The following is a 26,562-nucleotide window of genomic DNA, read 5'->3' as shown; positions in this document are numbered from 1 at the left end:
TGTCTCTTCCTTCATTTCCCGTAACTTCCCTGTCTGCTTTTGTAAATTTCATGAGATCCTGATGCTTTCCTTTTTTAAAAAAAAATTATTTATTTATTTGGTTTTTTTTTTATTTTTATTTTTAGAGAGAGGGGAAAGGAGAAAGAGAGGGAGAGAAACATCACTGTGTGGTTGCCTCTCACTCACACCCCCAACTGGGGACCTGACGTGCAACCTAGTCATGTGCCCTGACTGGGAATCGAACCAGCGCCACTTGGCTCGCAGGCCGACGCTCAATCCACTGAGCCACAGCAGCCAGGGCCTCTGATGCTTTCTTTAAATGCTGTTTCCCTTGAAAATTTTATTTATTACTAAATCAACTTTGAAACAGTATAAAGAATGAGGTGCTTCCCTCAATCACTGATTCCTCCAATCAACGCACATTTGTGCTCCTCTACTGGGTCCCACGTAGCCTGCTGAGGGTCTAGGGTGGAGGACAGCAAGACATGTGGTCCCCGCCCTGAAAAGGCTCAGGATTTGGTGAGAGGGAGAGCTGTACCCTCACAATTAACAGCGTGGCGTGACTCGGTGCACGTTAGGAGGGTGAAGGAACCAACCCACGCTCCCTAGGACAGCTGGGAAGACTTCAGAGAGGATGAGCTTGGTCTCGAAGAGATGGGGGCAGGACTGAGAAGAAAAGGCACAAGGGCACAGGAAGGAGAGTCCACAGTGCGCTGGGGGAGGGGCAAGATTGGAAAGGATCTCCTCTCACACCATGCCGAGGACTTCAGACCTGCCTCCTGATGACAACAAGTAAGTAGAAGCTTCTACGCAAGGAAACATCATCAAATGGGTTTTCCATCAAAAGCACTCTGACCACAGTGTCCTTCCGGCACGGGTTACACTGGGAGAGAGAGGACGGAGGCCGGCAGACCAGTGAAGATGCCGTGGGGTCCAGGCGAGAGGTGCCAAGAGCCTAATCCAGGAAACTGGCAGTGGGAAGGGAGACTGGGCACCGGAATCAAGACACTTCCTGATGTAGAATCTACAGGAGCTGCTGACTAGTTGGACCCGGGCGAAGCAGCGGCAGGACCCGTGGGGCACGGCCCCAAGGCTCATGGCTTAACAGACCAATTGGACGGTGACACCATCCAATCCCAAGACCTTTACGCAGCTTTCATTCCTTCCCTTCCAACCTTTACCACACATATGCAAGTGGCTTCGACTGGAATCTTCAGAGACGTACAACTATTTCCCAATACTTGTTCGTATTTCTACAGTCCCATTCGTCATGTTAATGGCTGCAAAACATTTCATCATGTTGAAATAGTCCCGTTTCCTTCAGCTGCTGAAGGTCCACACCCCACACGCCTGGTTTACTCTGGACGTCTTTGGCTCTGGGCGGTTTGCAAGGAATGAACTGAGGGAGGGAAGAGAGCGGGTAGGTAAAGGGTGATGGAAAAGTGTGGCCTCGGGGGCCAGTGAATCGGCAGCCCTCTTGGAGAGCCTTGGGCAAGTGTGTCGCGGGTAGAAGCTGCAGAGCCCCGGAGAAGAGCCTAGTGACCACAGGGTCCCTGCTGCCTCGTTCTCTGCGGGAGCCCGCTGCCCAGCCCTGCCCCCTCATACTCGCTCGCTTACTTAGTCACTCATTCAGCAATGCGCTCCTGTGAGGCAGGGGCAACAGAAAATAGCTGGAACTACCTCAAAGCTCTGCGTGGAGCCCGGCCAGGGTTGGAAATCTGTTTGACAGCGTATGCAAGCTATTCAGCCTCTCAGCACCTCAGTTTCCCCACAAGACTGTTGTAAGGTTTAACATCAGTAACACCTGTAAGGTACCTGGGCCAGCACTAAGCATACGTTAAGAACAGTCGTTATTTTCAGACTTCGTTCCTTCCCTGGGCTTCCTTGCCTCCCATCATTTTCTCGAGTGTTGGAGCAAACCCACCACGCAGCAATCCCTATGCTCGATAAATTCAGAGCCTGAGTCTGCCAGAATGAACCAGAGCCACTCCCTTGTTCTCCCTCACTTTCCATCTGTGAAATGGGCATAAGAACCTACTTCATAAGAATGCCGCAAAGCTCTCATAAATATTGCACAGGAAAATGTGTGAAAACCCCAAAGCACGATGCCATTATTAACCACATTCCTGCTGTCATTTATAGACATTGTTGTTCTTTTGGTTTCTCCCCATTAAAAAAAAAAAGGATAAAAAGATGACCGAAGCATAAATTCCCTGAATTGTAATTACTGGGTCAAAGGATCGGAACATTACTATGGTTCTTGACTTGTGTTGCCTAATTGCCCTTAGAGAAAACTGAATAGTTGCTGCCGTTGTTAACTCAAATCCACTATTTAGTATCTGGCGTGCAGAATAGTTTTGGCTGCCTCTGTACCAAGTTTCCGTCTTCAGTCTGACATTTAGGGACTTCTGTCAACTGCTTGCCGCCTTCGCCTCCTCTTCACGGAATGAATGAATACCGAACCCGTGAGGAGAGAGGTGCCTTCCCAAACATTTCCGCCACCCCCAGGGGTTCAAGGTTCAGGACTAAGAGCACAGGGCCGCGTCTCACGATGAGCATCCACTGGGTGAGCTGAGTGCATGCAGAAGAGGACAGGAGAAGGAAGCCTGGGAACCCAGCCCTGAGAGATGGCATCAGAGCTGCTGTTGAAAAGGAACCAAAGCACGGAGCCAACAGCCCACACCCAGCACACTCCCGTTATTTCATTAATCAGGTGGTCCTGATGGCTGTGATTTCCCCAGAGTTACAAGATCTACCTAGGAGCCTCGGTCACACTCCCAAATGTGACAGTTTCTCACAGTGGGCAGCTCCTGTTTCCCCCGCTACACACGTGACCTGCAGGAAGGAAACACGCCCACACAGCCTCGCATTTGCCTCCTTCCTTGCACCTTCCCCACGCGCTTTCTTTGTTCTGGCCTCTGCATGCGGCTGTCTGTCCACCTCCAGGTTCAAGGGCTGCCTCCTGAAAGGGGTCCTCCCTCCCCATCACCCTTCCTAAAGTCAGACACCCCACCCCCCCATACCTCCCTTCAGTTATTCCCTAGTACATCCCTGGCTTTCTTTCTTCGTTCACAGCACTTATCACACACACCCTTTAATCACTTTCATTTTTTAGCTTAAAAATATTTTCCCTAAAGAAAGCCTCTCACTACAACATCAGCTCTTTGAAGGCAGAGGCCAGGGCTGTCTTGCCCATTCCAATACCTGTCATGGTGCCCACCCAGCTCCTAGGAGACCCTTAATAATTATGTGAAATGATTTTGTAAGAAAGAGAGGTTCTTTCTCTCCATACCATTTCTCACCTAATTATACAAATAATAAAGGTTGTTGCAGGGAAAAATTGAAAATGAAGATAAACAAAAGAAAATATACTCTCATGATCCGACGTCCCATGCCATGTGCATATCCTACCACACGGTTTTTGTATGTCTCTCGCTGTAGAAAGCTAATGCATGCGTCTCTGTAACACTTGCTCATACGCAGAACTGGAATCTTCTGTGTTTCAGCTCATGCTCCACCTTAATCGCCTTCCCCTGATAAAGGTCCTTCAGCTGCCTCATTGTTAAAGGCTATCTCATACTTCGCTGGGTGGCTGTATCTACTTCACTGGGTGGCGAAATCATAAAGCATTTAACAAATCTAGCGTTGAGCCAAAGGGAGGTTTCTTCAATGTCAATAACAGTAAAACATGTTAATACAGCACTTCCCTCTTGACAAGCTTCTCTTTTTTTTTTTCCTTGGCGTTTGTACTGCTTTAGAGCATTATTTCCACAGAGCTGTACTACTGCCACCCATTCACCACCTGGAGTTATTAGAGTCCCCCCCCAAAAAAGCAGGGGTCGGGGGTGGGGAGGCAGAGAAAGAGAGAGAGAGAAGGGGAGAGAAGCGGGGGTAGGGGGGAGAGGGAGAGAGAAGTTGTTTGCCGCCAAGAAAGCAGAAAAGCTGAAGTGTGACGAACCAGGACGACGCCCCGGAGTCAGCTCGGGAATCTGTGGCTGATAGAGGCGACCACAATAAAGAGCATGTTTTCTTGCCAAGATTTTAACAGTACAAAAGCGGAAAAGACTTCCTTCAGGCTTTCACTCTCCCCTCCCAAGCCCTGCCCTCCTGCCCTCAGGCAAATTCTTTCCCCAGAGACACAGGCTGGTCCGTGGGGTTCACCCAGGTTGTAAGCAGTCTGCAGCCCGAAGCCCTTGTGCCATTTGGAGAGGAGCTGGCTGCAGAAGAACCCAGGTGGGCCCGCTCAGGATGTGCTGCCCTTTCCACAAACAGCTCCTTCGGCCCACTGTGTGGTTCCGTCGCACAAAGCCCTACCCCTTGGGCATTTTCAGGGCAGTGACAGTCACGCCTCTCCAAGGAGGGGCCTCCCACACCCACCTGGTGAAGCAGGTGGGGAGAGTATAGACCCCACTCCAGCAGGACTGCTCAGTGTTCCAGGGTGCCAGCCACCCATGCCCACCCCACCTCGGATCCAGGAGAGCAGGCACCCATCCGTCAGGAGCAAGAGGTGCCCGGAAGGAGGGAGCCTGGAGCAAAGCAGCTCAGATCCCCCGCTGTGAGCGACCGCAGGACCTCTGGCTGCTCGGTTAGAGCACAGAACAGAATTGTGATGGTGCGGTGATTTCTGTATGTCCTTGGACACTGTGAGTTCCATGCGGGCAGGGCGGGCACGGGGTCAGCACTGTGCGTGGCACAAGGCCTGCACCCAACAGTTGTAGCTGGGCAGAGAGACGGCTTCAGTCCAGCTTGAGTTAACGCAGGCCTAGCGCTTCTCCCTACTCTGACACTCCAATGTGCACACAGCCGTGGAACCAGGGAGTCACAGACAGGCGAGACGGTGAGATTTAAATCCTCCCCAAAGTAGCCAAAATGCTTAGGTAACTAGCTATGGGACCCAACAGTTGAAATATAGAGCTTTAGACAGAAATTGGGAATGTCAAACATGAGCTAAAAGTATGGAAAGAGTTTTGAGCTTGGGGGCTAAAGAAGAAAAGATATTGCATGAGGTTTGGGGAAAAAAAAAAACAGCCTTTCCAAGAGAGAACCAGTATGGTCCAAGTGAAGAAGAAGCTGAACTGGTTTAGCTACTTTCTCTCTAAAATCCTGGTGCTGATTTCATGTTGGAACACAGGTTGAAGAGGAAGAGTTCCTCAGTCTTAGAGCTCCGATGAAGGCAGAGGGGAGCGCTCCCTTGCTCCAGTGCTGCTCTTGTGTGAAACCACAGACTCGGAGAAAACGTCCACAGGGTGCATTCAGCATTTATGTAGCATTTTTATTGAATGGCCACTTGATTAATGAGGTTCTGAATGAATTGCCTCGTTTTAGATGTGAAAGGAACCTTGGAATTCACCTGCAACATTTTTTGCTTAAGAACGTGAAGGGCCCAAGAAGGGCCCAGAGGGGGTTCACGGGGGGCCGCACCGCCTCCTCCCCAAGCTTGGACTCTGGGTCCCGAGTGTGGGTCACAGGGGTTCCTGTCTACACTGTCAGAGAACTACTGAGTTAATTTCCAAAAGTCTGAATCACCAAGGCATCAAGAGTCCTGTAAAAAAAAAAAATTCCTAGTATGAGGGGAGCAACACTTAGTAGTATCATGTCCGGGTGAACTTTCAGGGTGAAGGAAGCCAAGGAAAGCATCGTGCTTATTGTGCTTCATTACGTACAAATCTCTTCCAAAGTAAAAAAAAATAAAAAAAATAAAAAATTGTTAGAAGACACGGGTGCCGAATAATGAAGAAACAAGTGGGAATGCAGGTTCCCAATCGTCCGTGAGAGTCAGAGATGGTTTCTTTCTTGGTAGTAACACTAAACTGATTACAGAGTTCCTATAAATATTTACTATTTCCTGCTGTCGTGCCTTTGCCCATGCCGGTCTGTCTGCTCCAAGCACCCTTCCCAACACACTCATGCTCCGGGCCTGACTCCAACACCCCAGCCAGGCATCCCTCTGGACGCCGGGTAAGTGTCTCAACATCACTTGGCTCCTGTTTATACCTTACAGTAACACACAGCCCTGCTCACGCCTGACAGTCCTTCTAGTCGAAAAGACTACAAATAATATGAGGTTTGTAGAGCGCCATGCACCCCATTGACACACAGGTAATGTTTTATCAATTGATTTACCCTGACCCCTTGAAACACACAGAGTGATTTTGATGGAAGAAACAACCAACCCAAGATTAAGAGCCTGGTTTTCTACACACATTTCTCTTTCCAAGCCACAAGCCAGAATAAACTCACCCTCAATTTATAACTCTGCAAAATGTGCTTTTGCGTATCGACTCTTGAATCCACTGTGGTTATTCAAAGGATGGTTGCATCCGTCAGGATGGGCCAGGTTACACTGTGGTAACAAACAACCCCGAAATCTCAGCCCCAATGATGACCACGGTGGTCACTCTGGGGTCAACAGCGTGAGTCCCGCAGCTCCATCTCTCTGGACTTTACCTGACTATCTGGATTAAGCCACTCTGTAGCTGACAGCAGGTTAAAAGACATGACCCCTCTTTTCCTTCTCCAACCAACCAGAGAGCTGTCTTGCAGGGCTGTGGGGCACATAAGACATTAGAATGTCTGTGAAACACCCAGGATACTTACTGCCTGCCGTATTGGTAAGCAGTCGGTAAATGATCATGATGGCTTATACCATTGTCAGTACCGTTATCCCTACCCCTCTTCAAATAATTATGATGGCATTATTATAATTCTCATAGACCACTGGTTCCTGAACTTGCCCACACCCTGGAATCACCTGGAGAGCTTGAGAACTATACTTTGTGCCTACCCACCGAGTTGGTGAATTAACTCACCTAGAGTATAGCCCTCGCTTGGGATTTTAAAAGATCCCCTGCCGTCGAGGCAGCAAGATTCATATCTAAGCACACATACACATATTTGATGCCAACACGCACACACACACATATGCACACAAGCTGGCCTGCGCCCTGGTTCCATGAATCCGCCACTTCTAAGATGGTGGTGGTCGCATCAGTCCGAGTGAGTTAGACTCTGCTGTGGTAACAAAGAACTCTTACATCTCAGGCCGGATCACAGCTACCGTGGTCTCCCTTTAGAGTCAACGAGATGAGCCCTGCAACCCCACTTTTCTAGTCTTGGGCTGACACAGAAGCCCACGCATTTTACCCTCAGGCCTTTCTCTTCCCCTCTTTCGGTTCCTTCACAACTTTTCCAGGTGCACTGAAATAAGTTTGCTTGGCCCAGCATAAATCAGAACCAAAAAGGGATGCTGGTGGGAACAGACTCAGAGGCTATCTGATTGGAAGAGGGCCACTGAAGGCCATCTGAAATTAAGACTATCCTTAATGAAGTCGATAACATAATAAAAATCAGGGCAGTAAAGTCACGGTCATCAGTAATAACTTCAAAAAAGAATGAAAACCCAATGCAAGAACTCAAAAAGCATAGCATCGACGTTGAAAACTGTATGCACCAACTTGTCATCAACCACCGTTTTGATTTCTCCATTTTTGTTCATTTCCCCCAGGAGAAAATTCCATCTGCCAGGGTAGAAGTAAGGGAGGTCAGGAGAATGAGGAAAAACTGAGCAAGTGTTCTTTCACCCGGGAGCAAAGTGCAAGGCACACCCTGCAGGGGGGCAGGGAGCAGTAAGACCACAGACATTTTGCCACCGGAACTGAAATGATTTCTGGCGCATCATCCCCTGCTCTGTTGAAGATTATATCTCTGTCGCGTCTGGAGAAAACCAGAAAATCCAGCTTGTTTGCCCTTGTTTAGGCAGTTTAATCGAGGAATCATACTGGTTTTCCATGAACTCTTAACCTCCCCCCCAACTGTATTCTGTATTTTGAACATGTGAGTTAACGGGAGCCCGAGGGAAAGAAGCATTGTCTAGGGTTACATAAGAGTCGCTTTAAAATTGAATGGCAGTCTCAGGCAACAGAGTCAAAAGGAGAGAGAAATTTTTGTAAAGTTATCTGAACGGAACCATCTTTTCTGAGGCATCAAGTTGACAACAGTTCTGCTTTTCTCAGAAGCTCATTCAATTATCTGTTGCTTATCTAGACCTGGGAGAGGAATTTTCCTCTCATCCAGAATTAAATTTAAAAAAACAGGTAGGATTTCTCCAATAAAAGCTTGAGATAAGAAGCAGTCCAAGGCTCTGCCTCTTGTAGAAAAGTCATTAGGCGACCCTTTGTAGGGTCGCTGCTAAGGGTCTATTTTCTCTACAACCGTCATAAAGCAGAGAGGGAAGAATGGGAGCCGCACAGCCGCAGAACACCTCGCTGTTCTCCTAGATGTGTGATTGCTGGCAAGCTGCTTAACCTCTGCGCTTGTCCCCTAGTCTAGAAAATGAAAATACTTATCTGCTAGAGAGGGACATAAAAAACTGAGAAAACATATGTGAAGTGCCTAGCATTCAATAAATAAATGCCCTCCTCTGAGCATTGCCGGAATCTCAGGAAGTTCACTAGAATGTGCACTTTTTGAAATATAGATTTTATTTATTTATTTTTAGAGGGAGGGGAAGGGAAGGAGAAAGACAGGAATAGAAACATGGATGTTCGGTTGTCTCTCATGCATCCCCAGCTGGGGATCTGGCCCACAATCCAAGCATGTGCCCTGACTGGGTATCGAACTGGAGATCCTTTGGTTTACAGGCCGGTGTTCAATCCACTGAACGACACCGGCCAGGATGAGAACATGCGCTTTTTAAGAGAAGGAATAATGCCTCCGCGTCTCTCTACACCCAGATCCTACAGAATGCCCCCTTTGTGACTCCATTCCTCTCCCACCAAGCAGCATCCTTCAGTCATTCAGACCTCATCTCCAATTCTAGGGGTGGGTCCTGGATGGACTAAGCCCATCAGTGTTATCCCAGTTCCTCTGCCACAATGATTGGCTGAGAGACAGGGGCATGTCCCGATATTATCCAATCGTTGGGAAGCTCAGAGACTGTAGCTCTTTCCTCAGATGTGAACAAACAAGCATGTGATCTAAGAGCCAGACCGCGACATTGGACAGCTCTCCTCTACATTTTCAGACCACGCTTTTTCTAGGTGGCGTCTCCTGGCATTGAACAGCAGCGACCTCCCTGCTATACAGGCAGTCAACCTGAGAACAAAGCCAACAGAGAAGTGCAGAGCCCAAAGCATCACAAAGAAATGAAACCGGAGCCCTGATCAAAGTGTGCCTGAAATCCATCCTACCTCTCTGCTTTCTGGTTATGTGAACCACTCAGCTGCTTCATTCAATTATCCAGCTTGAACTGGGTTTTCTGTGCCTTGCAACTCAAGCATCCTAACTGATACGTCCTCGGATGTGGCTGAATGAAACACTGAGCAAAGGACTGTACGGAAACATCATTCCTCTGCCAACCAGTTAATTCAGACTTCAAGTTGCCCGGGAGCAGAAGCCCTCATTGATCTTCGTCACTCAGTCTCCCAGGGACTAAAAAGGTTTCTGGACACAGGCCCTCAATAAATACTTTTTAAGTAAGTGAATGGTATGAAACTTACCAAATCACCTGGAGTTTCAGAACCCTTTAAAGACCCACACCCCCAAAGTGACTGGATCAGAGCAGTCTGAATTGGAAGCACATAGGATCTGGAAGCATCAGATGGGTCTGAATTCAAATCAGCTGCAACTGAGCCTCAGCTTCCTCCCCTGCAAAAGGAGGACAATAGTGCCTATCTCTCTGGGTAAGGGAGCCATGCGAAAGCCCCTGGGGTAGGCTGCATTCGAGAAATACGTTTCCTTCCGTCTGTTTGGCTAACCCCGCTTTGCACCATGGATTGTGAGCTGGGGTTCAGAAAATAGGGTCACACCACGCATCACCCAGCAGAGATAGCTCTGGCAAGGTGTGGACAGAGAACACATACCATGAGCTTCCCATCCCTCAACACATACCCTTCCCCTTTAGGAGAGGGGTCTTGGGCAGAGGGCAGATGTAAGACTCGGCCGTCCAGCTCTCTGGCAATGCTGCTTTCTCTTTGCCTCACGGGCTGCTTCCTGAAAGACATGTGGGACCCCTTTCTGCGCAATGGGCAGTATCACAGATCTGCACATCCCTGGAGGCTTTGGGCTTAGCCACTTGTGAGTGATGTGGAGCTCAGCTAGATTGTCACCGCATGTCACATTGGCTGTCTGCCCCCAGCACCCAGACAGCACCCAGGGAAATACTTCCTGAGTACATGGATGAAGATAAGTGAGTGGACACACAAAGAATAACGAAATTGCGATTCTCAGAGTGGAACGAGAGTGAAACCCTACAAACAACTACAAATTTGTTATAAAAACAACAACCACCACCTATTAGTACACAGGCTGGTTATACAGCAGGTAAATCAAAGACCCAGAAAGGAGAGAGGAATTCTGAGGCTAATTAGATGTGGACTGAATTCTGGTCCTGGAAGTCTAGTGTCTCGGCCTGGGACTTCGGGCAGCTTCTTAAAATCTCTGAGCCACAGTTTCTTTCTCTGACAAATACAATCATCAAAATTAAATAAGAATTTTTAAATTCTACTATAAACAGGGAGACAAAATTAAAAGAATATAGACAAAAATATTAATATCAATGAGTCCAAGTGGTAAAATTATGGAAGAACTTTTATTTTTTCTTTCTTTTCTGCATTGTTGAACTTTCTAGGATAAACAAATACTGGCTGCCTAATAAAATGAAAATAAAAGTGGGGTGATATTAAAGGGTCTACTCCAACATCTATGATATAATGCAGGGACCCAGTAAATGTGTCATCTCTCTGAATGCCCTTCAGACACTTGGAAACAGCTCTTATATTGTCACTGATGTGTCTCCTGTGTCTCTTATTTCTTGTTAAACATTTCAGCGAAGTTAATGCCATCCTTCTGTGACTTGATTTCAAGGCTCTCTTCTATCCCTCCTCTCTGCAGAGGTTCCATCTGTTAAAACCCCACTCAAGGTATTGTATAACCAGCGCCCAGAATCAGAAGCTCGCTTTCATTGCTCATTCATCTGTTCATTCATACATCAAGGAACTGCTGATTAAAAACCCACTACAATGGACATCCTGGCTTTTGCCTACCTCCTCCCCACCACCCCCCAGACACAAATGGTTCCCATGTGATCTTGGGAATGGCTCTCCTTCAGCCTCAACCCTTGGGTTCTGGGAGGTGCAGACCCTACCCCAGCTTCTTCAGGGGGCGGGCATTTGATCCAGGAGGCCAATCAGAGCATGGTGTTTGCCTGGCCATAGGAATTGGTTCAGGGATGGGCATGTTACCAAGAGAAGACCAATCAGAGACATGTGGACTCAATTCTGAGACTCTGGTTGAATTGTTGGAGAAGAGGCCCTTTTGCCTTCCACTAGAACTGCTGACAGTCATCTTGCCGCCACAATCCAAAAAAGAAATGGTACGCAAGCGCTGAAAGATGGAGAAAAACTATGTAAGGCTTAGCAACACCATTTAAGCCTTACGCCCCATCCCTGGGCTTTTCGATTACATAAATCAGCAAACCTCCTTTCTGCAGAAGCCAGTTTGAGTTGGGATTCTGTTCAAGGCCAGTAGAATCCTGAGTAATGAAATCTGAAGTTCTGTGACATATGCTGCATGCGGGCCATGTACAGATGAAGCAAGATGATCGAGGCCATCTTTCCTGGCACTCAGTCTGATAAGGAGATAGCCACGAACAACTACAATTATTTAAAGCCAATAAGATAATTGCTTTAATTAAATTCTACACCATGTAATAGGAGCACGGGGAGGGGGAGTCAGGAAAGGGCTCACACAAGAAATAGCATTTAAACCAACTCTGTATCAGCATTCAGGCATGGAAGATAGAATTACCGTTTGGGGGAGTGGAGATAACACTGTGGATACACGTTCATCTCACGGTAAACTAAAACCACAACATCCCACACTGCACTTGGAGCGATGACACTTGAAGTGCTTAAGGACACTCTCTAAGTGAGCCCACGAAACAGCGTCTGGAGACACAGCAAAGTGCCATGGTCAGCAGCCCTCCCTGGCAAGAATTTCGTCCGCATGTCACAGATGATGTCACCCCCTTAAATCATCCTCAGGACAGTTTTGGTGATTTTGAGTCTATAAACTCAACTTTTCTGTCCCGTTTTCTTGCCCATTTGGATTACGGTCAGTCAAATCATATCAAGATTACTCTTTTCAAGATAAATAATAACCTATTTATCGAACTTCTTACCAAATGATAAAAGGGAGCGAGAAAAGAAGCCTCTGGTTCCATAAGACATTTCGCGATGGGCTAGCAATGTGGCTGATGGCAGAGGACAACAATCACCACACTAGAGGCACCTCTGGGAACAACAATTTTGTTAAGAAAGGCCCTGAAGGTCAGTCTTTTCAAGTGAACAGAGCTAGTGTCTCCTAGACCTCTGATGGTTCACGCTCAACAGGGCAGTGGTGCAGATAAAATCAGTCAGAAAAGGAGGACGCGGCAGGACAAAGTCTCCTTGTCTTTGCTGTCTCTAAACACATCAGCGATTGATCTGGTCCAAAAACACAGCTCCAGCTTTCCAGAGCAAACAATCGTACAGCTGGAAAAATTAATACCGACAGAACACGGGGTCTCAAGAGAGGCGCCGGGAATGAGTGCCAGGAAGAAGAGAGGCTCAAGCTACCTCCCCAATAACTTGAATTCCTAAGAAGCAGCCCTGGAACCGCTGTTCCTAAAACACTTAAGATTGCTGTTGACCCCACTTTCTCTACTTGCATGCCACGTGACCGCACAGACTTGACCTCCCCACTTCCTGGCAATGGGATGATCATTTCTCATACGCTGACTGGGAAACTACAGGGGTCCAGGCAGAGCCAAGCCATGGAGAGGCCTTCCGTGGACGGGCATGGGAAGACGAGGCCAGACCACACCGGAAGGGCCCGGGGCTGGACGTACGCTCAGTGGATGCTGGGGACTGGCAACACCATGAAGACCTGCCAGTCTCCTCTAAAAATGAGAGGGGCTTTCATGACAAAAGCTCCCGAAGTGAAGTTTTTGTTAACGAGTTGATTTTTAACAGGAAAAAAGAAAAATGCTATATGCTTATGTGTAAACATGCAAAAGAATATAAAAGGATATACAGTCAGATGTCTTCCATCCGAGACCCACAATCCTTTTTACCCCACAGAAGTGAACCGTAACCCCAAAACCACCTTCCTTCTTGGTGTCTTTCTAGTAACAGTCCATGCATGATCAAGCACATGTGTGTGTGTGTGTGGGGGGGTGTATGTAGGAGTGTACCACATGCACTTTTATGCATATTGCCTTTCTTAACTTAAAAATGTAACCTGGAGAGCATTCCTTTTTAGCATATATGACCTCCTATTTTAAACACTGGCCCAGTACTCTAAGAATATACCATGTTTCAGTCTATCAATCCCCAACTGACAGACATTTCAACTGCTTCCAGGGCCTGGCCATTACAGACGATGCTGCAGCGAACACACCTGTGTGACTGTAGAGCAGATGGGATTTATAGGACAACGTCCTTAAAGTGGCATTGCAGGGTCAAAGGGCACATGCACTTGAAATGTTGCGGTGCCAAACTGCCCTTCAAAGACGTTGTACTCATTGTCACTGTCACCCATAATGTAGTCAAGTTTTCCAGTTTCTCCGCCCACATTCACAAAATTTTTTTTTTTCCTCTAAGGGAAGAAAGGTGGGCAGAGCTCCTCTCTGGTCCCGCTGTCTCTTCCTGCCCCTGTGGTATCACACACGACACTACCACTGCCTAAGAATCCTACCCTTGGAGGGGCAATCCAGAGATCAGAGATCCGAGTTTACAAAAGAAGGAACATCAGAGCCACTGGGGGCTGGAGAGCTGACTGTACACCTCTCTTCTCGATTCTGTGCTCAGCGACAGCATGGTTGTAGCTTCAAACTGGTCCTAGTGCAAGTATTTATACCAGAGGAAACAGCAAATGATAAAACCGGGTCTTCTTTGTCCCTCCAGACAGAACTCTGTCAAACATATCAGGACACCAACGCATACTCCAGCGGAAACCAAGGCTCTTCCACACTCTTCTGGAAATTCCCACCCTCAACACGGTCACAAACTCCTGGAACCTAGGACTAGAAAAGATCTGAAGGGACATCTAATCATTGTCTTCGAAGGCTGCCTCTCCTCTAGTCCCTCTGCTTAGACCTAAGTCGTACCCTCGTGTTAGCTCCTCTATGCCTCTGTATCATTCTTTCATATTTGCATCCGTTTACCACTTATTTATGAGGAGTTCCCATAGTGTCGGAATTATCACAGACTCTTGGCTACACTAGACAGCCTGGGGTCAAATCCCAGCCGTCACATACCCGCTGTGTGACCCTGGCATGTGGCTTAAACTACTACGCATCAGCTTCGTCAACTATCAAATAAAGATGAAAATGATAATGCCTTCCTTATAATTTTGTTCTGAAGATTAAGCGCAAGCACCCAGAACAGCATCTGGCACATACTAAGGACTTAACAAATGTAACTGTTACTACTGCCTTCCAGGTCACTAATTATGTCTAATCTGTCAGTTAACCCTTTTGTTGGATAATTTCAATGACTAGTTTTCGTAACAATGTGGCTGCTTTTCAAATCAACCTTTTCCTTTTTCGTCTTTCTTACATTTTTGATATCACCTTATTCTTTAATCATTTTAAATATACTGTTTTATAGTCTTAGGTGTGCTATTATTTTCAACGCAAAGGAATTCATTTCCTGAACAGTGCACTTTATTTAACTGTGAACTCATCTTCAGAGGAAGTAGTTCTTACTGCGGGAGCCCCGTTAGCTCTGGGTTGCTGAAATACCCCTGTGGAGTGATTTCGTTTTGGTGCTAGGAGGCATTTTCCTGGTACTGGTCCTGTTTTATGTCGATTTCTCAGCTTGAGGGGTCTTATCCCTCATCGACAATAACCATATAGATTCCACAACCACCTACGGTACAACCCCAGGTTTTTAATTTCCTCCTGGTGATGTTTTTCCACTCAAGGCAAGCTTCCTCTCTGTTTCTCCAGACCGTGGAGTTTTTCTAGCTCCTATTCACGAAGAAGTATAATATTTTAGGCTCCTGGGTACTCAATTCCACCTTGGGCCCAGTTTTCAGTTCTAGACTCACTGTGGAATTAAATCTCAACACCCCAGATTCTATGGCTCAGACATAGCCATTCGGCTTAGACTTCTCCCTTCATTTTGACACTCACAGGCTTCCCTTCCTGATGAGCTCCCCAGGGTCTTACTCTTGTATTTCCATCAACTCTGCATTCACATCAGGAAGGACTCAACCAAATCAGCACCATCCACGGTGTTCCCACCGTGTCCCAAGTCACCAAATCTCAAACACCCACTTACCCAGTTGAGTTCTGTCCACATTACAGCCGCATCTTACCCAAGGCTTAGCTTCTAAAGTCAGCGTGTAATATGAAGACTGAAAGGAGTCAAAATTCTCCTTGAAAATCCCATAATAAGGCCTCACCATGGAGCCTGACAAACTGTCTCTCCTTAAGTCCAACACAGCCTGTTTTTCTTTAGCATCAAATCTGGTTTCTCAGGTTGAGCACCAGAAGAAAGAGCTGGCTTGGATTCGGGGGCCATGTTGTATGATAATTAAAATCTATAAATATGAGGAACACACTTGATGGCACAACATTCTCCCAGCCTACAAAGCCATAGGGACAAAGAATGGCAGAAGGAACAGCAGGTCCGCGTCTCTCCTTCACACGCACTCCGAGGGAGACGCCAGTCGGGTGGAGTGACAGGATCACCCACGCTGTTGAAAGTGTTATTTTTGTCTCTGCTGTGTTTTGTTTTTGTTGAGCAAGTATATCTGGATCTGGATAAGTCAGAAGCAGGAATCTTTGATATGACAGAGACAGGACTTCCATCAGTCTGAACAGTGACTGGTGCAGGGGGCGGGTCTATCCCTGCCATGCACTGTTCTGTGTTCCCGCGAAATTCATATGTTGAAATTTAACCCCCAATGTAATGGCATTTGGAGGTGGGAGCATTGGGAGGTGATGAGGTGATGAGGGTGGAGCCATGATGAATGGAATTAGTGCCCTTATAAAAGAGAGTCCAGAGAGCTACCCTCAGCTCCTCTGTCGTGGGAGGTTAAAGCAAAAAGGTGGCCCTCTGTGAGCGAAGAAGTGAGCCTTCACCACACACCAAACCTGCCAGCACCCTGATTCTCAGACTTGTCTGCCTCTAGAACTGGGAGAACTAAATTTCTGTTGTTCCTATGGACCCCAGCTCATGGTTTTCTGTTATGGCAGCCGGAATGGATGAAGACAACCGCTTCCTAGTGGCGTGAACTTGGGCAAGTTACTTTTCTTCCTTAAACCTCAACTTTCTAGGGCTGTTGTGAAGTTTAAACAAGGTAATTCAGACAAGACTCTTAGCACGAGGTCTGCTATTCAAAAGTGTTCAATAAATGTGAGCTATTATTACCACTGATGATTGGAGACTGGACATGTCTTCTTCCCTCCAAAGTTATGTAGTTCTTACTGAAGTCAGTAATTTGACCTGATAACCTTTTAAGTCCTCAATAAATATTCCTAGAGTGAATGAAAGAATGCATGTGGATTCAGATTTCAACAGAGGCAGAAGGGTCTCATTTCAAATGAACAGAAATCTATGTCCTGGCCTAATACTACCATCCACTATCATTTTTCTTCATACTGAAGTGGTTAAGAGCACAGGGGTTAATATCAGACGGCCATGGTCAAATAAGGCTCGGTTACTTACCAATTTGGTAACCTTGAACGAATTACTCAAACTCCAGGCTTTACTTTCTTCTCCTGCAAAACAGAGTTAGAGCGAGGATTCAGCAAGTGACAACGGACCTGAGCAAACAATCAGCCCCCAATAAATCCTAGCCACCAGTATTTTCTCCCATACCAAAGAGTCAGGCTTGAAATACCAACGCCCAGTTTCAACACTTCAGACCACCTGAGTTCACAGACCGTGTTCCACAAGCACTTTTCTTATTTAATGTTTAGTCTTAGGTATTACAAATAAAGAAATGGAGACTCAGAGAAGTTCAGTAACTTGCTGGAGGTTGCACAGTAGGCAAAGAGCAACCAGACCATGACTGATGGGCAGCTGGGCTGGGCTGCTTTGTCCCAGGAAGAGAGGGCGGGGCCAGAATTCTCAGATAAAGGATACTGGAACTCCGGCTACAGCAGCAAGGCTTGGTCCCAGCAAAATGCTTAGCTCAACTTGACTTTGAACTGGTGTTAGTCATTCTACCCCCTGAATCACTTCCTGTTTTAGTTTTCTACCCTGGCGGAGGGGGGGGGGTAGGGAGGAATACAAGCATGTACATTACACCACCCTTGACACACTCACATCTTACAGGGAGATTTTGACAAAAACTTATGAATCTAAGGGCGCTTTCATAAAAACCACAGTTAACATCCCATCGCATCGGAACACATTCACCAGCATTCAGTGTGAAGACAAGGGCAAGGTCACAGCGTCTAGACGCTCTTACTGTTGCCTTGAAGAGAAACAGAATGCCTTTGGCTGGCCTTGACTTTGATGAAATCTTTAGCTGCCTTTGTGTTTTCTCTTTGCTTTCCATCGGGTGCTAAAACTACAGGAAGCCACTTAACCTGCCTCATTTTAGTCACAAAGGGACTGGGGCCACGTCTGTGTGACTGTCCTGGGAGAACACTGTGGGCTGATCCTTTCAGCCACTGCTGTGGCTTTTCCAGCAATGCTTTGTTCTCGGGTTTTCTTTTTCCTTTTCCTTGTTGCATGAGTGTGGTTTAATATCTCCTTTTAAATATCATCACAGAACCTCTCAGCGGCCAGAGAAACAGGGGATTTCATTTAAGAACCATCGAAGCACACTCACTAGCTGTGTGTGGGTCCTCAGACGTGTGCAACATGCCTCTCCCTGCGTGTGTATGCATGCACACCACACACATGTGCGCACACACAGATGCCCGGAAACATGGTCACAGTTCTCCTCGCTCCTCCCAAAAAGGATTTCTTTCTTTCTTGCTGATTCTCTGACCACATTTACCAAATTGAAAATGGGGAGTTGTCCCCTTGGGAAAAATGTTAGGGTCTTGGGCAAAAGTGCTAGAAATGAGCAAAAGTGCACCAGCTCGCTTTCACAAAACTCAGTTTTTGTGTTTTAAGAATATGAAGAGCCCTGGCCGGTGTGGGCTCAGTTGGTTGGAGCGTGGTCCCTTAGACCAAAGGGTCACTGGTTCAATTCCCAGTCAGGGCACATACCGAGGTTGCAGGTTCAATCCCTGGTCGGGGTACATATGAGAAGACAATCAATCAATGTTCTCTCTCATATTGATGTCTCTCTCTCTCTTTCTCTTTCTCCCTCCCTCTCTCCTTCTTCTCTCTCTAAAAGTAATAAAAAGATCTCCTTGGGTGAGGATAAAGAAAAGAAAGAATATGAAGAGTAAGCTGGTCACTGCATCACTTAGAAGTAAACCCAGGAGCCAGTGTACAGCTCCCCTAGAAGGAAAGTGATCTTCTCCAACCAAGGGTGACATTTTTCACTTCCACCTTATGGGCAGAGAGAAACTGGATCTGATCTCGTCTCCACTTTAGACACACCATGGGCTCCAGCCCCGCTTTGTCTCTCAGAGCTCTGTGGCTTTGGGCAAGTTAGCCTCTCTGAGCTCCTGCAGCCTCTGCTGGCAAGTGAATCTACGTACTCATCCATTCAAGAATGGTCTGCGCAGCACCTACGACGTGCCAAGCACGTGGCCACAGAGAGGATTCTAGGAATTTAATCATCCAAGCCACCCAGGAGGCCTCATGGATCAGTACGGCGATTGCAGGCAGACAGGCAATTACTGTGGAGGATGAAACAGTGATACCACAGGGGTGAGTGCAGGTGCGGAACGGTCACCGAAAAGGGTATGTAACACTCAGCAGGGAATGCAGAGTGATGGGTGGAAGTCTTCCCCAGGGAGGTGATACCTGAGCGAGGACTAAAAGACAAGTTAAAGTTTGCCCGGCCCAGGAAGGAGGGGGACCCCAGCAGAATTGCAAAGGCCTACAGGCTAAACTGCTGGCTCACAAGCTCAAGTACAAGAGAGGTGAAGGGTACATAGACCTGGATACGTAGGTCGGGAGACCTACCAGGGTCACTCGCCTGGACTTGATGGCCTCCGGGGTCCCTCCCAGCCCTCAGGGTTCATTCTGTGGTCCTCTGGGAGCGCAGGTCCTCCTCTTTCCCTGACAACCCTCTCGCCAGCATGCCCAAGTCCCTGAGTCCACTCTAGGGACGGAGGGAAGTCCCAGCCAGCCCAAGTGGGCCCTCCTCCTACTTGTTTCCTTTCCCCTCGAGAGTGACTTGGCAGTGACTCAAGGAGGGAGCTGTCCCCTACTTGTATTCTGTTTCTCAAAAAAAAAAAAGTGCCCTGGCTGGTGTGGCTCAGTGGATTGAGCATCAGCCTGAGAAACAAAAGGTTGCCAGCTTGGGCACTAGCCTGGGTTGCAGGCCAGGTCCCCAGTTGGCGGCCTATGCCAAGCAACTGATCAATATATGTTTCTCTCTCTCTCTCTCTCTCTCTCTCTCTCTTCCTTCCCTTCTCTCTGAAAGTAAATAAATAAAATCTTTAAAAAAAAACATCCACCCAGGGCTCACATACTCAACCAGTCTTCTGATGAGACCATCTCTCCTTCTCCAACCCAGTCCCTGACGCAGCTGAAGAAATGCTGGAATTACCTGTGTCCCTGTCTCCTCCAAGACATTAAGCTGCTTGAGGGCTCACAGTGTGTTTTGGTCATCCTGGTGCCCCCAGCACCTGATACTGTGCCCGACACACAGTAGGTACTCAGTTGCAGAATTGAAGTGATTTTTTCTCTCCACAAATGAACAGCAGCCACCCGGAGCCCCGCCAGCTCCCCGTCCCCAGACAGCAGCTCTGTCTGAGGCCAGGGCAGGAAACCCAGAGACTGCGTGCTCAGCAGCCCTTCCCAGTGCTCTCTAGGAGACACCAGGGGCTTCGTGTCACTGAAAACTGACCATCCGCTCGTTCCATTGTACCAGCGAAGAACCCCAAGTCCAAAAGAAGGATGTGACTTGCCCAAGTCTCTCAGGAAATACGATATAATGGATGTATGTGTGTATATATTTATTTTTGATGGGCTGATTTTAGAGACAGGAAGGGGGAGAGAGAAACATCTATTTGTTGTTCCACTCATTTATGGATTCACTGGTTAATGATTGTTTGTGCCCTGACTGGGGACGAAACCCGCAACCTTGGCGCATCAGGTCAATGCTCTAACCAACTTAGCTACCTGGCCAGGGTTGATGTAACATTTTTAAAAGGGCGTGTTCTTCAGTGGAAAGCTATCTAGCCACCCTTACCAGAAAGGTTGCTTTTTAAAATATATATATTTTACTTATTTAACTTGAGAGAGAGGGGAAGCGGAGAGAAAGAGAGGGAGAGAGACATCCATGTGCAAGAGGAACAGGGATCAGGCATGCCGCCAACAACCCAGGCATGTTCCCTGACTGGGAATCAAACCAGCGACCCTTTGGTTTACAGGCCGGCATCCAACCCACTGAGCCACACCAGCCTGCAGGGCAACACGTTGCTTATTTTAGGGGAAAATGCCTAACGCTGGCATGTCTGACCTTTCCCTGACCACCAATCCCACGACACCTTCACAACTCCTGGGATTTTCTGGGCAGGGCCCAAAGTTCCCATTGACGCAAATCTCTTTGGGAAGATGACCAGAAACTTTTTTAGGGACTGAATATGTTTTTGATTATGGACCATATTTTAGGTTAATTTTCTGTTATGTGATCTAAGGCCCTACCAATTTTTCAAAGAAAAGTTGAGCTCCCCAAACCATTTAATTCCTTCACGGTTTTTTAATGTTTTGATATAAAACAACTTTACTATGACATCAAAGATGAATTTTAAAGAAGCCTTTTCAACTTGTAACCTCTCCACCCAAAGAATTCCTCTCCATTCCCTGCGTCTTATTAAACTCTTTTATTCATATATCTGTATTCTGTGCGTATGTATGTATTTCATTAAAAGGAACTACCTCTAGTGTGGATAGTCCTTTTTTCTAGGAAAAAAAAAAGCAAGTCACTGACATGTTTCTGATAAATATCACAGCAAAACCCAGGTGACAAATTAAGTGCACCTGGAAATTCTAGGCCTGAGACACTTAGTGCACCATTTTCTAGCCTGTTTCATTCTATAATTCTTCTGACACTTCCCACCTCCCAGTTAACAGAAAGCAGACAAAGCAGGTGTTTTACTTACTCCACCTAAGCCTAGCCAAGGCCCTCCGGAAGTCTGCAATCATTTCTCATTGCTGAAGAGTTCAGGTCAACGCTTTCCTCTAAGTGTGGTAGCATCTTCCTCTAATACAGCGTTTCTCGCTCTGGCTTAACCGGATCTCCCGGAGGAGGGAGGAAGAGTTTTAAAGGTCCTCCTGCTGGACCCCAACCCTGCACAATTAAACGGACTCTCTGAGGATGGAACCCCAGGACCAGAGCTGTCCAACGCTCCCCAGTTAATTGTAACGCAGCAACGGGAGGCTAAGTTAACTCATTAGACAGAGGAAGCCCATGGGAGGTCTGATCTGGAAGTGACGAGCGCATTGTAATTAAATCAAATAGCAGATGTAAAACTACCTAACGGTGCCTACTACCCAGAAGACACTTAATAAGTGTTAATTAACAAAAAAAATATGATTCAAATAATGACTCCTCCTTGTCAGTAAATTCATCTTGTAATTATATTGGCTTGTTTATTATCTGCTGGTTTTTCTTAGCCATGAGTCATTCTATCCCTTTTTATAAAATTATAAACTTAAACCCATAATCTCATTCAATTAGAAGAACTCTGTAGTATTTTCAACAATCCTTGATCCCTTTATAAATAAAATTTCTCCCAGGACAGTGGTTAATATGTACTATTCAATAAATGTTAGCTATTTATAAAAATTATTCCATAGTATCATGATCTCTTGCTTATAAATTTCTTTAAAAATATTTTTATCATGAAGCTGTAGTACTTGCGACTATTTGAGCAATGGAAAAATTTGCCTTTAACCTTATGCATTGTCAGCTATTTTAGGGGAAAGGAAGAGATGACATGGTAGGGTACTTAACATATTGATTAACGGTTAAAAATATTGATTTTGAACCTTTAACTAATCACCCCTCTAAACTTATAACATTATTATTATTCTGTACTATTGTGTCCTTAAGAGTAGAAATGGAGAGGAACCCATTAGCAGACGAGCAAGGTAAAGATGGTATTTCCGAAATAACGAAGAAATGATTATCAAATACTTTCTCAATGCGAGGATATGTTGTTGCCTTTAAAGACATGCCAGTATTTACTTGAAAATCTGTCATTGGAAGAGGTGCAGACTATTATTTCTGGGTATCTGGTCTACCTGCCTGACTTTACAGGTGAGTGAATCTGAAGCGCAAAAGGAAGGGAGCTTGCCTGGGGTCACACAGTCGGTCACAGCAGAAGCGGGACCAGCTACCAGCCTGCCCGACTCTGAACTACCCGGGGATGATCCTTTAGCTTCCTCCCACTGTCAGACCAGGAGGCTTCAGTCCAGAGGAGGCCCCTGCTGGGCACATCTTACCCGGAGCTCCTCGTTCAGAGCTCGCCTCCCATTCAACCTTGAGTGAGACCGTCACTTATTCAGACAGCTTCTCTGTGACCTTTGAGTAACTGTGAAACTCTGTCTCCTGGACCAGAGCACAACATGACACTGACATGGAAACTCTGTAGTGAACACAGTGGCCAGCGTGTCCCAAGTGACAGGGAATTTCCCAGTCCCGGACAACCCAGGATGACTGCCACTCTCGTTAGGGACACTTACAGGGTCATACAACCTGCTCACAGCTTCCCCTCCTCCGACCACCCTCAGCCACACAGGCCTGGGCCAGAGCCCCGCGTGTGCCCGGCGCCTCCTCACTACTGTCTGACAGAACGTTCTGCAGCGATCCAGACGTCCCGTCGCTGCGCTGTCCTTGGGGCAGCACCCGCCACACGTGGCTACTGAGCACCTCAGCTCTGGGCTAGTGTGACTGCGTTTATTTTATTCGATTTTAATTAATTTAGATTTAAAAAGCCCCATGTGGCTAGTGGCTACTGGACTGGACAGCTCAGTGCTGGTTTTACATATGTGGAGCCAGGTTCCCTCCCTGGGCGCAGGAATGAACTTGGGAGTCGGGCAGACTTGGTCCAAAACCTGATGCGGTCATCTGCTAATGTCTCTTGCTTCTTCATCTGTAATCCTTACAAATTTACTATGAGACTGTTCTTCAGAAAGTGACTGTTTTATAGTAGAACTTCAAGAAACAGAATTTGCTTAGGAGAGGCAGCTAAACCAAATCTGTGTAAAAATGCTAGAAAAATCTGATTCTGAACCAAAAGGAGTGCATTAGTGAGCATCATTTCTACCAGATCACCCCCCTCCATCAGGTTTAAATTCTAAAATACCCTGGCTGTCCTGCTGGGCTGGCCACACCTTGATTTCTGTCCCAAGGCCTGCGACTGGCTGTCACTGGGCCCCTCAGAAGATGCCATGGGGCAGTGGGCACTGGGGAACTGGGAGACAGTGTGCCACGTCACGTGAGCGTGGCCCTACACAGTCCCAGGGGCCTGGGTCCCGGCCAGTCACAGAGTGGGGAGGAGGCAGCACCTGGAGAAAGCCTGGGGGTCCTGCTGCGCTTTCGTGAGCTCCTCGCCCAGCCAGCAGCACCCCGGCATAAGGCAAGGTGCTCTGGGGGCCTCCTGCGCAGCATGGGCCCCTGCACATCTGCCGAGGACACCGCCCTGCCCATGGAAGCAGGACGCCCCCTGCGGCAGCTCCTCTCCAGAGCCTCTCCCAGCCTTAAGGAATCCATCTCTGCGGCAGTAACGGGCAGTAGGTCCCAGGAGAAGCTGCAGCTCAGCATCACCCCGGGAGCTTTTTAAAAACAGCCTTCCCCAGAACTGGGAATTGGTGTGTGCAGAAAGCTCCCAGGAGACTAGCTGGGTGCGCAGCTGGGGACCCAGCATGTTTCCTCTGAAGGCTGGGGGAGGTGATTCTGAGGAAGTGGGGGCGGGGGGGGGGGGAGCACCAGCAGACAGAAGCACTATGAGGGCGAGAGGAAGAAGTCCTCTTGTTAACAGGTCCCTCCTCTGGAGGCAGGGACCACAGCCAGATGGCTGCAGGGCCCTGGAGCCACAGCTGGGACACCAGCTGCTCCCCTCCCTCCCACCCCAAATGTCAGAGCACCCTGCAGTTCACCAGAACCTTCTGGTCCGATGCCTCCTCTGCAGCCCTGGTGGGGAGGGTCCTTCTCCCACAGAACCCCTGAGCTCCAAGGGCAGAAGCCCTAATCCATGCACGTCTGGGTGCGGGCATCCCAGGGCTGGTGCCAGCAACAATGGAGCCCACAATAAACGCTATTATTGTGGCTGTCACCCTGTTTTACTGGAAAGGAAGCCAGCTCTGAGATGCTATGACTCAGCCATGGCCCCGTGATGCTGCGGGCAGGGCCGGGACAGGAACTCAGGTTCCTGGGTCCATTCTCTTCCCCTTGCCCACCGCCTCTCCGCCTTACCCCCCCTCTTCCTCTCCCTCTCCCTCTTACGACCTACAGGAAGGCCCTGCCGGTCAGGATAAAATCTCACTTAATAGTGCAAGGGTGCCCTGACCAGTGATGGCTCAGTGGGTTGGGCGTCCTCCCGAAAAGCAAAAGGTGGCAGGTTCGAAAAGAGAAAAGTTGCAGGTTCGAGCCCCAGTCAGGAAGCTTAGGAAGCAACTGGTGGATGTTTCTCTCTCACGACGATGTTTCTCTCCCTCTCTTTTTCCCTCCCTTCCCCTTCTCTAAAAATAAATAAAATAAAATCTTTTAAAAACTAGTCTAAGGGCTCTCATTTATAGAACCCCACCTAGCCTCAGAGAGAGTCCATGGGTCCTCTAGGAAGACCCATTGACCCTATACCAATGGGTGGCTTTTGCCCACTTTGGAGTCTGACACACACAGATTGCCACCTAACAGCCGGTGATTTGGGACACACTTGCTAACCTGTGTGGGCTCAGTTTTCTTGGCTGTAAAATGGGGATGATCATATTTACGCCTAAAGATGGTGAGGATTATTAAGGACCAGGAGGAAGTCCTAACAGGCACTATGCCCATCACCTGCGCCACACCCCAGATTCTGGCCCACAAAAGCCTCTAAAGTGTGCACCCTCTTGCCCTTTTCACCCCCTTTCCCCTCCCAGGCCCCCCCTGGGCCAGCTGACACACCTGGAGGACCAGGTGACTTGTGATGTGTCATCCCCACCCATCCACGAGTTCCCCAGAAACAATAAACAAGAGGTAACTTCCGTTCCCCGGCCCAGATTCCTTTAACTGAAATCAAATATTTGAGCACTCTCCACGGCCTATAAATCTGAATTGCTCACAGGGAGAAGGGAAAAAAGAACTTAGGTGCCAAGACAGTGAGCGTGGGCAGAGGCGGCCTGGTCAAGCCCAGGGCACACCCTGAGCGCCAGCTGGGAGCGTGGGGCAGGCGAGGGGAAGCTAGCCGCCTTTCCAGGGATTCCCCCTGCTTGTCTCAATCAAGGTCAGCAAAAATCAACGGCGGCCAGGCCGTTCCCTCTGTGAAAGTCCCTCTGAGAATCACTCGGGGGTGTGAGCGGGGAGGGAGGCTGGAGGGTGGAAGTGTCGCTGGGTCCACTGAAGCCCCGCCCTGAGAGCTCGCAACCCAGCAGGAAGTGTCTGGCCGCCTCCCCCCAGGGTGGCCGCACCCGGTAAAATACTGAAATACTCCAGACCGGTCGGGAACTAGCTGCTGTGCAGAGCTTTTCCCCAGGTTGCCCCCCTCCAGCATTCCCAGACCTCCCCCAGGAGCCGGCAAGGAAAGAGTTCGCGTCAGGCACTGTGGGGACTTCCAGAAAGTACTCTGATGGGGGCCCAATGTTGAACCTTCTGACCATGACCCCTGGGCAGGGGGCAGGGGCATGAAAAGGGCAAAGAAAATTCGGAGGGGTGCAGAAGAGGGACAAGGACTCGAATGTTTGCGGAAGGAGAGAGAGGGAAGGGAGGAGACAGACTGACCCCATCCTCAGTGGGTTCATGAGAAGCTGCTGGTGCTCCCAGGCCCTCCTTCCTGCCCCGGCGGCCATTGCCCCTGACTGGGTGGCTCTGATAGCATCTGGGAGGCTGGCTCCAGGCCCCCAGTTCAGGCACACAGAGCACCTGCCTGTCTCCGTGGTGCCCCAGACTCCAGTCCCTCACCCTCCGTCCTGTGCACGCGCTGCCACTGGTTAGCCGGGCTGATAGGAAAGCCCTTCAGTGGCCCCACCTCCAGACTATGATGCCAGTCCCTTGAACACACCTTACAAAGCCACCATAAACTCGAGGGCCTGAGTTCTCCTCCACAGCAACCTTCTATGCAGCCACAGGGACGAACTCGCTCCCAGGCCCAGGCACGGGCACCCTCCACCCAAAAATAATGCTCGGTGTTTTCACAACGCCAGGTGACACCATAAATGTGAGCACAAGGTGACCCTTCCCGTTCTGTAACCAACACCCGATCTGCTGAGGTCAAAGCCCCCACTCCTCATA

The 26,562-nt window shown here is 48.2% G+C and overlaps 1 protein-coding gene across 7 annotated transcripts in view; it reads right to left on the bottom strand.

Annotated features, from left to right (window-relative positions):
- The window catches only part of CYRIB (CYFIP related Rac1 interactor B), a 123,823-nt gene that overhangs the window by 72,288 nt on the left and 24,973 nt on the right, over positions 1–26,562 (bottom strand). For all 7 annotated transcript variants that reach the window (XM_090283358.1, XM_090283363.1, XM_090283356.1 and 4 more), the window contains exon 2: positions 16,716–16,768. The gene's annotated coding sequence lies outside the window, so the exon portion shown is untranslated. The remainder of the gene's footprint in view (positions 1–16,715; positions 16,769–26,562) is intronic.

Source organism: Furipterus horrens, unplaced genomic scaffold (assembly GCF_987537825.1).
Source record: "Furipterus horrens unplaced genomic scaffold, mFurHor1.1.pri manual_scaffold_7, whole genome shotgun sequence".
In the NCBI taxonomy this organism is placed as follows: domain Eukaryota; kingdom Metazoa; phylum Chordata; class Mammalia; order Chiroptera; family Furipteridae; genus Furipterus; species Furipterus horrens.
The sequence above is the reverse complement of the archived record's forward strand: the minus strand, read 5'-3'. Positions and strand labels throughout refer to the sequence as shown.